Below are 10,502 nucleotides of genomic sequence, written 5' to 3' on the forward strand. Positions count from 1 at the left end.
TCAAACTAAGCGCTACACCTCTCACAAAGATGGAGTTAGGGCAGGTCTACACTACAGCTGGGATCAATGCTCTGAGATCAATCCACCAGCAGTTGATTTAGCGTGTCTAGTAAAGACCTGCCAAATTGACTGCAGATCACTCTCCAGTCTACCCCGGTACTTCACTCAACCCTCGATGAGAAGAGTAAGGTAAGTTGATGGGAGATTTTCTCCCGTTGACCCACCCACAGTGTAGACCCCGTGGTAACTCGACCTAAGGTATGTTGACTCCAGCTACGTTATTCACGTAGCTGGAGTTGTGTGGCATAGGTTGACTTACTGAGGTAATGTAGACATAGCCTCATTAAGCCGGTGTAGTGGGCAAGTTATGTCGGTGGGAGCAATGTTTTAGTGTAGACACTTACAGAGTTAGGTTGACGTAAGCTGCCTTGTGTTGACCTAATTGCATAATGTAGATCAGGACTAGTAACTGAGCTGACCCCAGAACAGAGCTGCCCAAGGCACTTAAACTGTGCTGTGGCTGCCAACCTGTGACTATTCAAATGAGCACAAAGATGAAACCAGCAGTGAGAATTGCTGATTCCTGCACAGAGATTTCCCTACATGGCCCCTAGGTGTACACCCACCCTGAATTCCCCCCTCCCTCACTTTTGTGAAGTAGTTATATGCAGTGTTGCCAATTTAGTGATTGTTTGGAAATTTGAATTGAAATGAAACATTAAATACCCACTTTAAAAGCATATAAAGTGTATGATAAAATATGTGTATCTGAAAAAGTAAAATAGATTTGAAAACTATGAACATAGACTAGCTTCCTTATACAACTGTTGTTTTTTATGACAATGTCAGTGCATTACTTTTGGTGACATTGGCCAATGTAATAATTTCAAATTATGATTTGTAAGCAAGGTCTAAATGAGCTCTCCCTGACAGCTAGTGATGAGCTGGGGGCTTTAGGACCAGACTGTATTTACATTCATATCTAATCTACCTAGGTATTCAGTAAACACAGCCGTGTTCCCCAAGTGATAGATTTTGGCTGGGATTGGGTTACAAATCACTTGAATGCGGTGAGGTGGTAATAAAACGTTGTTATTCTTATTGTATGAGTAAACGGCAGTAGAACTGTACTAAGCCTGTGCTGATTGAGGGCATCAGGAGAGAGGCTGAGGACAGATGTTTTGCTTGATGATCTGGCCCTCTCTATGGTTTAAAGACAGAGCTGATTAGGCTCCATAGATAGTCTTTTGTTTTGTTAAGTGACCACTACAGCTGAAAACACTGATAATCAGGTCTAAGTGCTTAGACCTGCTGTGGGACAGTGTTTCTGCGGAAGAGATGACTCAGTCTGCACTAGCAGTGAGGTTCCCCCACTGAGAGCTCAGCTGAAATCACTGAGAGCTGGTGGAACCTCAAGAGACCAACTGGCAGAAGTCACAGTGGCAGGTAGCAGCAGAAGGTGACGGTGCAGGGCCATTGGCAACAGAGTGATGGAGTGAGCGGTGGCACAACAAACAATGGTGGCCAGAGAGAACAGTGAGCAGCTGGAGGAATGAGCAAGGTGCCTTCTTGCCCCCCACCTGGGAGGTGAACTCATGTGAAGGCACCTCTGAACTCTGAGTCACCACTGACACAGGACAACACCGGTGAGTGTTAATGAGGCTGTTAAGAATGCTGGCGACACAACACAGTTCATGTGAACAAACATGGCTGTGGCATCATACTTTCTATTTAAGCAAGAGATACAGGTCTGTTGCAACTTACACATATTTAACATGCATGATTTCAGCTTTATGCTGTAGGGCCAGAGTCCGGGAGGGGGCATGGCCTCAAGCAGAAGAGGCGTGGCCTCAAAATTTAAAGGTCCTGGGGCACCAGCTGTGGCTGGGAGTCCTGGGGCCTTTAAATCACCCAGGGGGCTCCCAGATGCAGACATGGCTGGTAGCCCCTGGGGCGAACTAAAGGGCCTGAGGCTCCAGCCACCGTGAAGCTCCAGGCCCTTTAAATGCCAGCCCCAGCCCGGCTGCCAAAGCTGCAGGTGGGATTTAAAGGGCTCCTCTGGGCTCCCCACCGTGGCAGGAAGCCAGGTGGAGCCCTTTAAATCCCGCTTGCAGCTTTTGCAGCTGGGCCGGGACCAGCATTTAAGGGGCTCCTCTGGGCTGCCTGCCGTGACTGGAAGCCTGGTGGAGCCTTTTAAATCCTGCCTGGAGCTCCGGCGGCCGGGCCAGGGCCAGCATTTAAAGGGCTCCACCGGGCTTCCTGCCGCTTCCCTTTCAATACCACTCTGGCCCGGTCGCCGGAGCTGCGGGCGGGATTTAAAGGTCCTGGGGTTGTAATTTTGAGTACACACAGTTTTCACTTTATGCGCTAACTGCGGAACGGAACCCCCGCGTAAGATAAGACTTGCCTGTACCACACACTGCAAACTGCAGGCCAATGTTAAGTGCTTTGTCACTTGTTCATCCTGAAGTTGAACACTGGTTCTGAACAAAACCAGCAAATGCTCACTATCTTTCTGCAAGAAACTCAACTGACAGGCTAGAAACATGTGCAACAGTGAAAGACTCGAGCTGAAAAACTGAAGAATTCTCTCACCACATTAAAAAAATGTGTGTACATGGCTGATGAATGCACCAATGCAAATGGGTGTCAAGTATTAAGTAATTGTGTATGTTATCTTGATGCCAGTGGTAGGCCAGTAGATGCATTTCTAGATATTCAAGTTATAGAAGACACATCAGCTGCATCTGTGACAACCCACATCTTAGAAGAGTTAAATGCTTGTCAGTTGGACCCCAAACAGATGGCTGCTTGTGCATTTGATGGAGCTGCAAACTTCTCTGGAAGACATAGTGGAGTACAAGGTTTGCTCAGAGAAAAGTATAACACTAATATCTCCTGTACACACTGCAGAAGTTATCTACTCCAACTAGCGTTCGTACAAGCTGCAGACTCTTCAAAATACATTAAAAAGGCTATAAATTTAATGTCTTCATTATATTCTTTTTTCAGCAAGAGTCCAAAAAGACTGAATATCTTGGAAAATATAGAAGATACACTGAGACAGAAGTTCAAATTAGTCCAACCTGGGAAAACCCTCTGACTTTCTCAAAAGCAATCCTTGGCTGTTGTCTTAAAATTACTTGAGATGTTATTACTGGCTTTGGAAAGTATCTACCAAGATGGGATGGATCTAAGTAGTGAAGCTGGTGGATTAATTTTACTACTACGTTCAGAGAAGACTACTGCCGTTCTATCTCTTGTAAGTCTACTGTTGAAATCACTTGGGTCATTAAACAATACCATCCAGGTTTCTGCTACAACACTAGTAGATCTTTGTTCAGCAATGGATGCCACATTTGGATCAATCAAGTTTACTGGAAGAAGCAAAGACTTCAGTTCAGAAGTTGACTAATGAAGGCATTTATATTGAATCCTTAAATGAAGAGGACAAGTGTTTGTTAAGACAACTGAAAAAGTACAGAGACTTGATTCTTAAAAATCGACAGCAGCAACTTCTAGATTCTACTCAACCTCTGCGTAGCTTTTACAGATCCCTATCCCTATAAAATACCGACAGTTGAATGGAGTGAGGCACTACCAGCTATGAGGCTGCTATGCGCTCAGGACAGAATAGAGAATTTGAATACAGAGTGGAATATCATACGATGAATGAATGAAGATTTGACTTCAACTTTTTTTTTATCATCACTAGTGGCTCGACCCAATCTTTATGTTTTTTCCTGGGATGAAAGACGTAGGAATTCATCTCTTGCTACTCCCCGTCACAACAGTTACAGCTGAGTGTTCTTTTCCATCATTGAATAGAATTGTGTGTTCTGAAAGAAGTCACCTTCTGCCTGATCATATGAATGAACTAAATGAGCATATCAGTTGAAGGAATGGAAGTACCAGACACACAAGAAGCCACCAAAGAGGAATGCATTGCATTCAGGAAGTTCATTAGCAGAGTCGTGCAAAATTATAACAAGAAACCAAGAAGGATGTAGATATAGTGCTCCATAGGGCGGGAGGCTTGAGTAGCCAACTTTAATTTGTGTGAGGATTTTAAAACATGAGTTAAATCTAATAAAATGATCATGAAACATTTTTTCAGTTTTTACTATGGTGTCATATAGCCCACCTTCACCTTCAGGGTCTCACCACTCATCAGCCCTGACCCCCCCCCCCGCCCCAGAAATTCGAACACCTCCCCAATTTCAATTCCTGGGGAAACCACTGCGAGTTGTTTGAAGGAGGACACCAAAACGCTGGTATGTCCTGGAGGGTGGCCCCGGCTATGCCCCCCTTTTGAGCCCCCTGCGGACATGAGTAAAATACAAATTAAAGAGATACAGGACTAGTGTCCGACTGAAACGCCCTGTAAAATCCAGCATCCTCCTAACAACTTCACAAGGTGTGAGCCTGCCAGTTTAAATGACTGAGACTGCGGGGGCAGGGACAGTGCCCTAAACCCTCAGTTTGGGATTGACTCTGTACATACATTCAAGAACCCAGAGAGGCGCCCCTGCCCAGACACTCACCCCTCCCCTCCCCGCCGCTCAGTGCCACATCACTCCAGGCAGGCTCCGCCGTCCCCGCCCGCCCTGCTCCTGCAGAGGGCGGCTTGCCTGTCCTCCACACGCGGACCCGGGAGCCAAGAAACTGACTGCGCCTGGAGCCCATCCGGAGGCGCCGAGACGGCAGCGCTGCCAATGAAAGGCAATCGGGGGGCGTTGCAGACAGGCCAGCGCTGGAGTTTAGCGCCCAGCGGTGCAGCCGGCGGAGGCACAGCTGGGCAGCTGTGGTGGGGGAGGGGGACCGCATCCTTTGCAGACAACAATCGGAGGCGTTTTCTATGTGCTGCAAAGAAGACGCGGGGAAAGGGGGTGTTAATGTTTCCCTCCCACTCAGAGATGGGAGGCGGCGGGGACTCGGCGCACAGCTGGACTGTAAAGGTGGCTGGAGTCAACGGCCGCAGATTGGTCTCAGTTCAAGTTTAAACAGGCAAGAAAGCAGGAGGAAGAAATTGCAGAGAAACAGACCAAACTAGGTAAGGGGTTGCTTAGTATATGTTAAAATGGTTTAAACTTTGTACTGACTGTGGGGAGGGAAGAAATCAGTCCGTGCCTCAAAGCAGATGCCGCCTGCCCCTTGCACCAGAGCCTCCGATTTAAAAGCAGTTGAGCGGCTGTAACGGTGTTCCCTGCATGCATCCCCTAAATTATTTGCTTTTAAATCCTGTAAAAGCAGCAAAGAATCCTGTGGCACCGTATAGACTAACAGACGTTTTGGAGCATGCTCCAAAACGTCTGTTAGTCTATAAGGTGCCACAGCTGCTTTTACAGATCCAGACTAACAGGGCTATTCCTCTGATTTTAAATCCTGGTGTCCTGTCTGCTGCTTGAGCCCCATTTCCTTCTCAATGGGGAGGGGAGTTGCATCCAGCAACGTGTGCTCTCAGGTACTGCCTTCCTTACTCTAGACTAGTGTCTTGCATTCTCTCCCTTGTACAAACTTTTTAAAACAAGCCAGCCCTGACTAATCAGACTAGTGTGGACCAGTGGTTAGAGCAAAGGACTAGGAGTTTTGGGTACTATTCCTGGCTCTGGGTAACTCCTCAGAGTTGCTCTGAGGATTAATTGACATCCCTAACTTTTGGTGCCACAAGTACTCCTGTTCTTTTTGCAGATACAGACTTTTGTTGAGATCCTCTGCTGAACGATGAGAAGTGCATAGCAGGAGAACTGAGGGATAGCAGAGTACCCTCATTTATTACATGTACAGTGTGTCTGTTATAGGCAAGCGGTACTGACACTCTAGAGTACATTCAGATACTGTATATCTGCTAACTTTTTATGGGATTAGATAATAATGCGCTCCATTTTAAACCCATAAATATTCTGGACTATTCCACTCAAAGTGTGGATGACTTCTTACTTCAGTTACTATAAATCATTTACATCAGCAATTCTGAATCATGAAATAGAGACTGCTGAAAATGTTATGTATGTAAATGAAACAAATCCTACTTAGTTTTAAACTGCTGGCACTGTTTACCTTTCTCCTTCCTTCTTGGGTCTTTCAGGTTGAGAGAAATCTGTGTTTCGTCTTCAGTTTCTAGCTGAAAGAATTGAATTGGAATTTAATAATAATCAGTTATTAAATGTAAGAAACTCCCAAACTACCAGGCTCCCTATTTTGCTTTATTCTGTTAAAAATCTCTGAGTAGCCCATGAAAGCTTATGCTCAAATCCATTTGTTAGTCTCTAAGGTGCCACAAGTACTCCTGTTCTTTTTAATTGCTCCATGTTATTCCAATTGTCAGAAATCACTCATTCTCCAACTCTCATAGTTCTACAACTTTACAAGTTCACCGAATTGCATAGCCCAAATATTTTTTTACCTTTTTAGTAGGCAGTTTTTAGAATTTTCAGCAGTTGGCAACTGAAATGCACAAGAAGCTAAAGTTTTAAAGCATTTATACCGCTGTATTTGTAAATCAGAGCTTGAGTGATCATTTTCTATTTGCACACCTGCTACTTGTGATTTGTCTGGTGTTATAGCTTTATTCTGATAGTATTATGATCTTGTGTAACTGTTTTTGTTCATCTGTTGAGAAATGGCACACACTTGAGAGTCACCATAAGTAGGTCACCATTGGAAATAAAAATGTGTTTGTGTTGCTTTTGAGGACACATTGATCATTCACACTAAAATCACCATTCCTAATCCAAATTAGAGCTGGATGAAATTTTGTCAGTGAATAGTTTATTTGCTGAAAAACATAGTTTTGGTTGACCTGAAACTAGTCAATGCGTTGAGTTCACTGAATAGTTTTGACCAGACTGAAAAATCAAAATATTTCAGTAACATAAAAATGAAACATTTGATTGTGAGCCAACTCAATTTTTGTTTTACTTTGTAATTTGCTGGAAATATTAAAAAGAAGTTGTTTTCACTTTGACCCAAAAAAACTTTTTTGGATTCTTTCAAATTGCCAGCAAACTGAAAAATCCATTATTCACCCTGCTCTAATTCAAATGTTTTCTTACAACATTCAAGCATTACTTATTTGGGCTTTCCTCATATTTACCCTCTGTGGGTAATATTAGAGATATTTTTTGTCTCTGGAGAATATGGGTGGAAACAAGGAGAATTACCATAGGGGTAGAATAGTAAAATGGAGTGAACGATTGCAGCTATCTTTGGATAAACTTCCTTTTGACTTACTGTTGGCTGTTTTCTGTCTTCTCTTGAATATTGTATCTTTCTGTGACTAGCCCATTTTTTCATTTACAGCAGCAAGTGGCCAGAGCAGTAGCACCAAAAGATTTAAAGGCTTTCTCCAGTTCATTAGTCTTAAGACACTGTTGAACCAGGATTTGTCAATGGCAAAACTCTTATTGATGTCAGTGGGACCAGGATATGGCCTATCTTCTGCTACTTAGGGTATGGCTACACTTGGAAATGTGCAGCGCTGGGAGTTACAGCTGTGGTCGTACAGCTGTGTAGGAACAGCGCTGCGGTGTGGCCACACTGACAGCTACCAGCGCTGCAGTGTGGCCATATTTGCAGCATTTGCAGCGCTGTTGGGAGTGGTGCATTGTGGGCAGCTATCCCAGCGTTCAAGTGGCTGCAATGTGCTTATCAAAAGAGGGGGGTGGGGTGGAGTGTGACAGGGAGGAGAGAGATTAACCCCACCCCAGCATCCAAAGCTCTCTCCTTACCCCATTGTTTGCTCAAAACCCCCGTCTCCAGATCCTGGTTCTTAACCACACAGCTTGCCGCCCAACACCTGTACGTCACACTAGCAGCCCTGAGAACTACGACTCTACCCTATGCACCAACCCCCATCACCATGTAGCATATAATCTGAAGTGCACAGGCATTGCACCACATCAGCAGGACATATTCAAACCTCTGACTGTACAGTTCAGCACCCTACCCCCTGCCCTTTTCATGTACTTATATTAATCAAAGGAGTCTGGCTTTAAAAACAGTTTTCTATTATTGCAGAAGTGAAACATACTGTACCCAAGGAAAAACACAGGCACTGCCAAAATCTGTAACCACTGCACTTCACTTCCTGTGCAAGCACCAAACATTACTGTTGGCTTTTCAGCCTCAAATTAAGCCCTCTTAAGGCATCATAATCCTTGAAGCCCTGTGCTGGGCCTCTCAGTAAGCCTCTGCTCTCTGGCTGTGCAAATTTCAGCCTCCAGGCATTAACGCTCAGAGGTCCACTTCGTACCACTGACTGTTTCACCCTTCCCCCTTCAAAATATCATTGGAGGGTACAGCACAACGAGATATAACGGCAGGATGCTGCTTTCCCCAAGTCTAGCTCCCATGAAGGACACCTCCGCGCTTAAACGCAAAAGCACACTCAACAGTCATTCTGCACCGGCTCACCTGTAGGTTGAACTGAGGTCCTTTACCTGTCACAGCTATTCCTTGTTACGTTTTCCATAGCCAAGGCATTATACGGTAAGCGGGGTCTCCAAAGGATCACAATGGGCATTTCGACGTCCCTTACTGTGATCTTGCGGTCTATGAACAAGTCCTGCCTGCAGCTTCCTGAACAGGCCACTGTTCCGAAAGATGCGTGCATCATGCACCTTCCAGGCCATCCTACGTAAATGTCAGTGAACGCCCACGGTGATCCACACCTTGGGAGACCACAGAGAAATACCCCTTCTGATTAATGTACCGGATACCAGTGGGGTAGGTGCCCAGAATAGGAATATGCGTCCCATCTATCCGCCCCACTCCACAAAGTTAGGGAAACCCATTTGTGCAAAGCCATCCACGATGTCCTGCACGTTCCCAAGAGATCACGGTTCTTCTAGCAGGATGCGATTAATGGCCTGCACAACTGCATCAACACTATTCCAACGGTCGACTTTCCCACTCCAAACTGGTTCACGACCTGGATCGGTAAGCTGTCTGGAGCTGCCATCTTCCAGACTGCAATAGCCACCTGCTTCTCCCTGACAGGGCAGCTCTCAATCTCGTGTCCTTGCGCCGCAGGGTTGGGGCGGAGCTCCAGCACACAGTCCATGAAAGTGGCTTTTCTCATCCGAAATTCTGCAGCCACTGCTCGTCATCCCAGACTTGCAGGACGATGTTGACCCACCACTCAGTGCTTGTTTCCCGAGCCCAAAGGCGGCGTTCCACGGTGCTGACCACGCTCATTACTGCCACAGCAATTTAGTTCACGCGCGTTTCAGGCAATCTATATCATCGTCACGGACTCCTCACTGTCACTTTGGAGGCTGAAGGAATAGCTCAACTGCCAAATGTGATGTGCTGGTGACATTCATCACCAAAGCCTCAGCAGCTAGGGCTCCATTTCTAACAGAAATCGCGCTGCAGACTTCACAATGCACCAAACTGCTGGATGTGTAGCGACTGCACCACGGGGCATTGGGACAGGAAGCAGAATGACCTGCACCTTCCGTCCCTTCCCAAACCCACAGCGCCAAAATGGGACGAGGTGCTCTGGGGATAGCTGCTCACAATGCACGCACTCCAACAGCGCTGCAACATGCTGCAAATGTGGCCACACTGCAGCGCTGGAGCTGTCAGTGTGGCCACACTGCAGCGCTGCCTACAAGCTGTACGAACACAGCTGTAACTCCCAGCGCTGTCACATTTCCAAGTGTAGCCATACCCTGCACGTGTCGACAGGAGCCGCCAGTTCCAAAACAAGAGGAAAGAGGTATGCACACAGCCCCTGCTTCTTGACCTGCTCAGCAGCCTGGATTCATGGACCGCAGGCAGACACACCAGACTACATGCTTCGGCTTCTCAGCCTCTCATGCTGTCTCCAGGTAACTCTCCACCTGTGTAGGTGGTGTGGGTGCATGAGGGTATGAATGCAGTGAATGTATGCATCATGAATAAGCTCCATCTCTTTTCTATCTGACCGAAAGCCGGCATTGTAATATAAACTAATACAAGAGTGACCCTGTGTTGGTTTTTAGGGGAACAGAGGAAACAATACAGTAAATACGGTATGACTCTGTGGTGACTAAGGGCTTGGCTACACTTGCACAGTTGCAGCGCTGGTGAGAGGGTACAGCGCGCACACTACTCGCTGTCCACACTTACAAAGCTCAGCCAGCGCGGTAATGCAGCGCTGCTCATCAGGTTGGACACTCACCAGCACTGGTTTGGCCTCCAGGGTATTAAAGGTATTCCCAGAATTCCTGTCTACAACAAACCGGAAGGTACTCCCCGGAGCTACCAAACACAGCTGCTCTTTGCTCCAGCGAGCGAGCCGACCAAGGCTTTGGAATGTTCACAACTGTTGCTTGAGGAACAAACAGCACGGCGGGGGGAGGAGCCCTCGGAGAAGCTGCTTATCTGGTCTGAAGCCTTTTACATTTAGAGAGTTGATGGAGAGGGGTGGGGGAAATGCCAGAATTTGCAACGCAGGGAGCTACACAGTGTCTGCTCCAAAAATCTGCTCTCATCTGTCTCCCGACGCTCCCTGT

General features: G+C 46.4%; 1 protein-coding gene across 1 annotated transcript in view; it reads left to right on the forward strand.

The window, feature by feature from the left end:
- The first annotated feature begins 4,951 nt into the window (after positions 1 to 4,951).
- Positions 4,952 to 10,502, forward strand: part of TMEM45A (transmembrane protein 45A) — a 35,488-nt gene continuing 29,937 nt past the window's right edge. The window contains exon 1 of the mRNA XM_032781476.1: positions 4,952 to 5,053. The gene's annotated coding sequence lies outside the window, so the exon portion shown is untranslated. The remainder of the gene's footprint in view (positions 5,054 to 10,502) is intronic.

This window comes from Chelonoidis abingdonii, chromosome 1, assembly GCF_003597395.2.
Source record: "Chelonoidis abingdonii isolate Lonesome George chromosome 1, CheloAbing_2.0, whole genome shotgun sequence".
NCBI classification, from domain to species: Eukaryota; Metazoa; Chordata; order Testudines; family Testudinidae; genus Chelonoidis; species Chelonoidis abingdonii.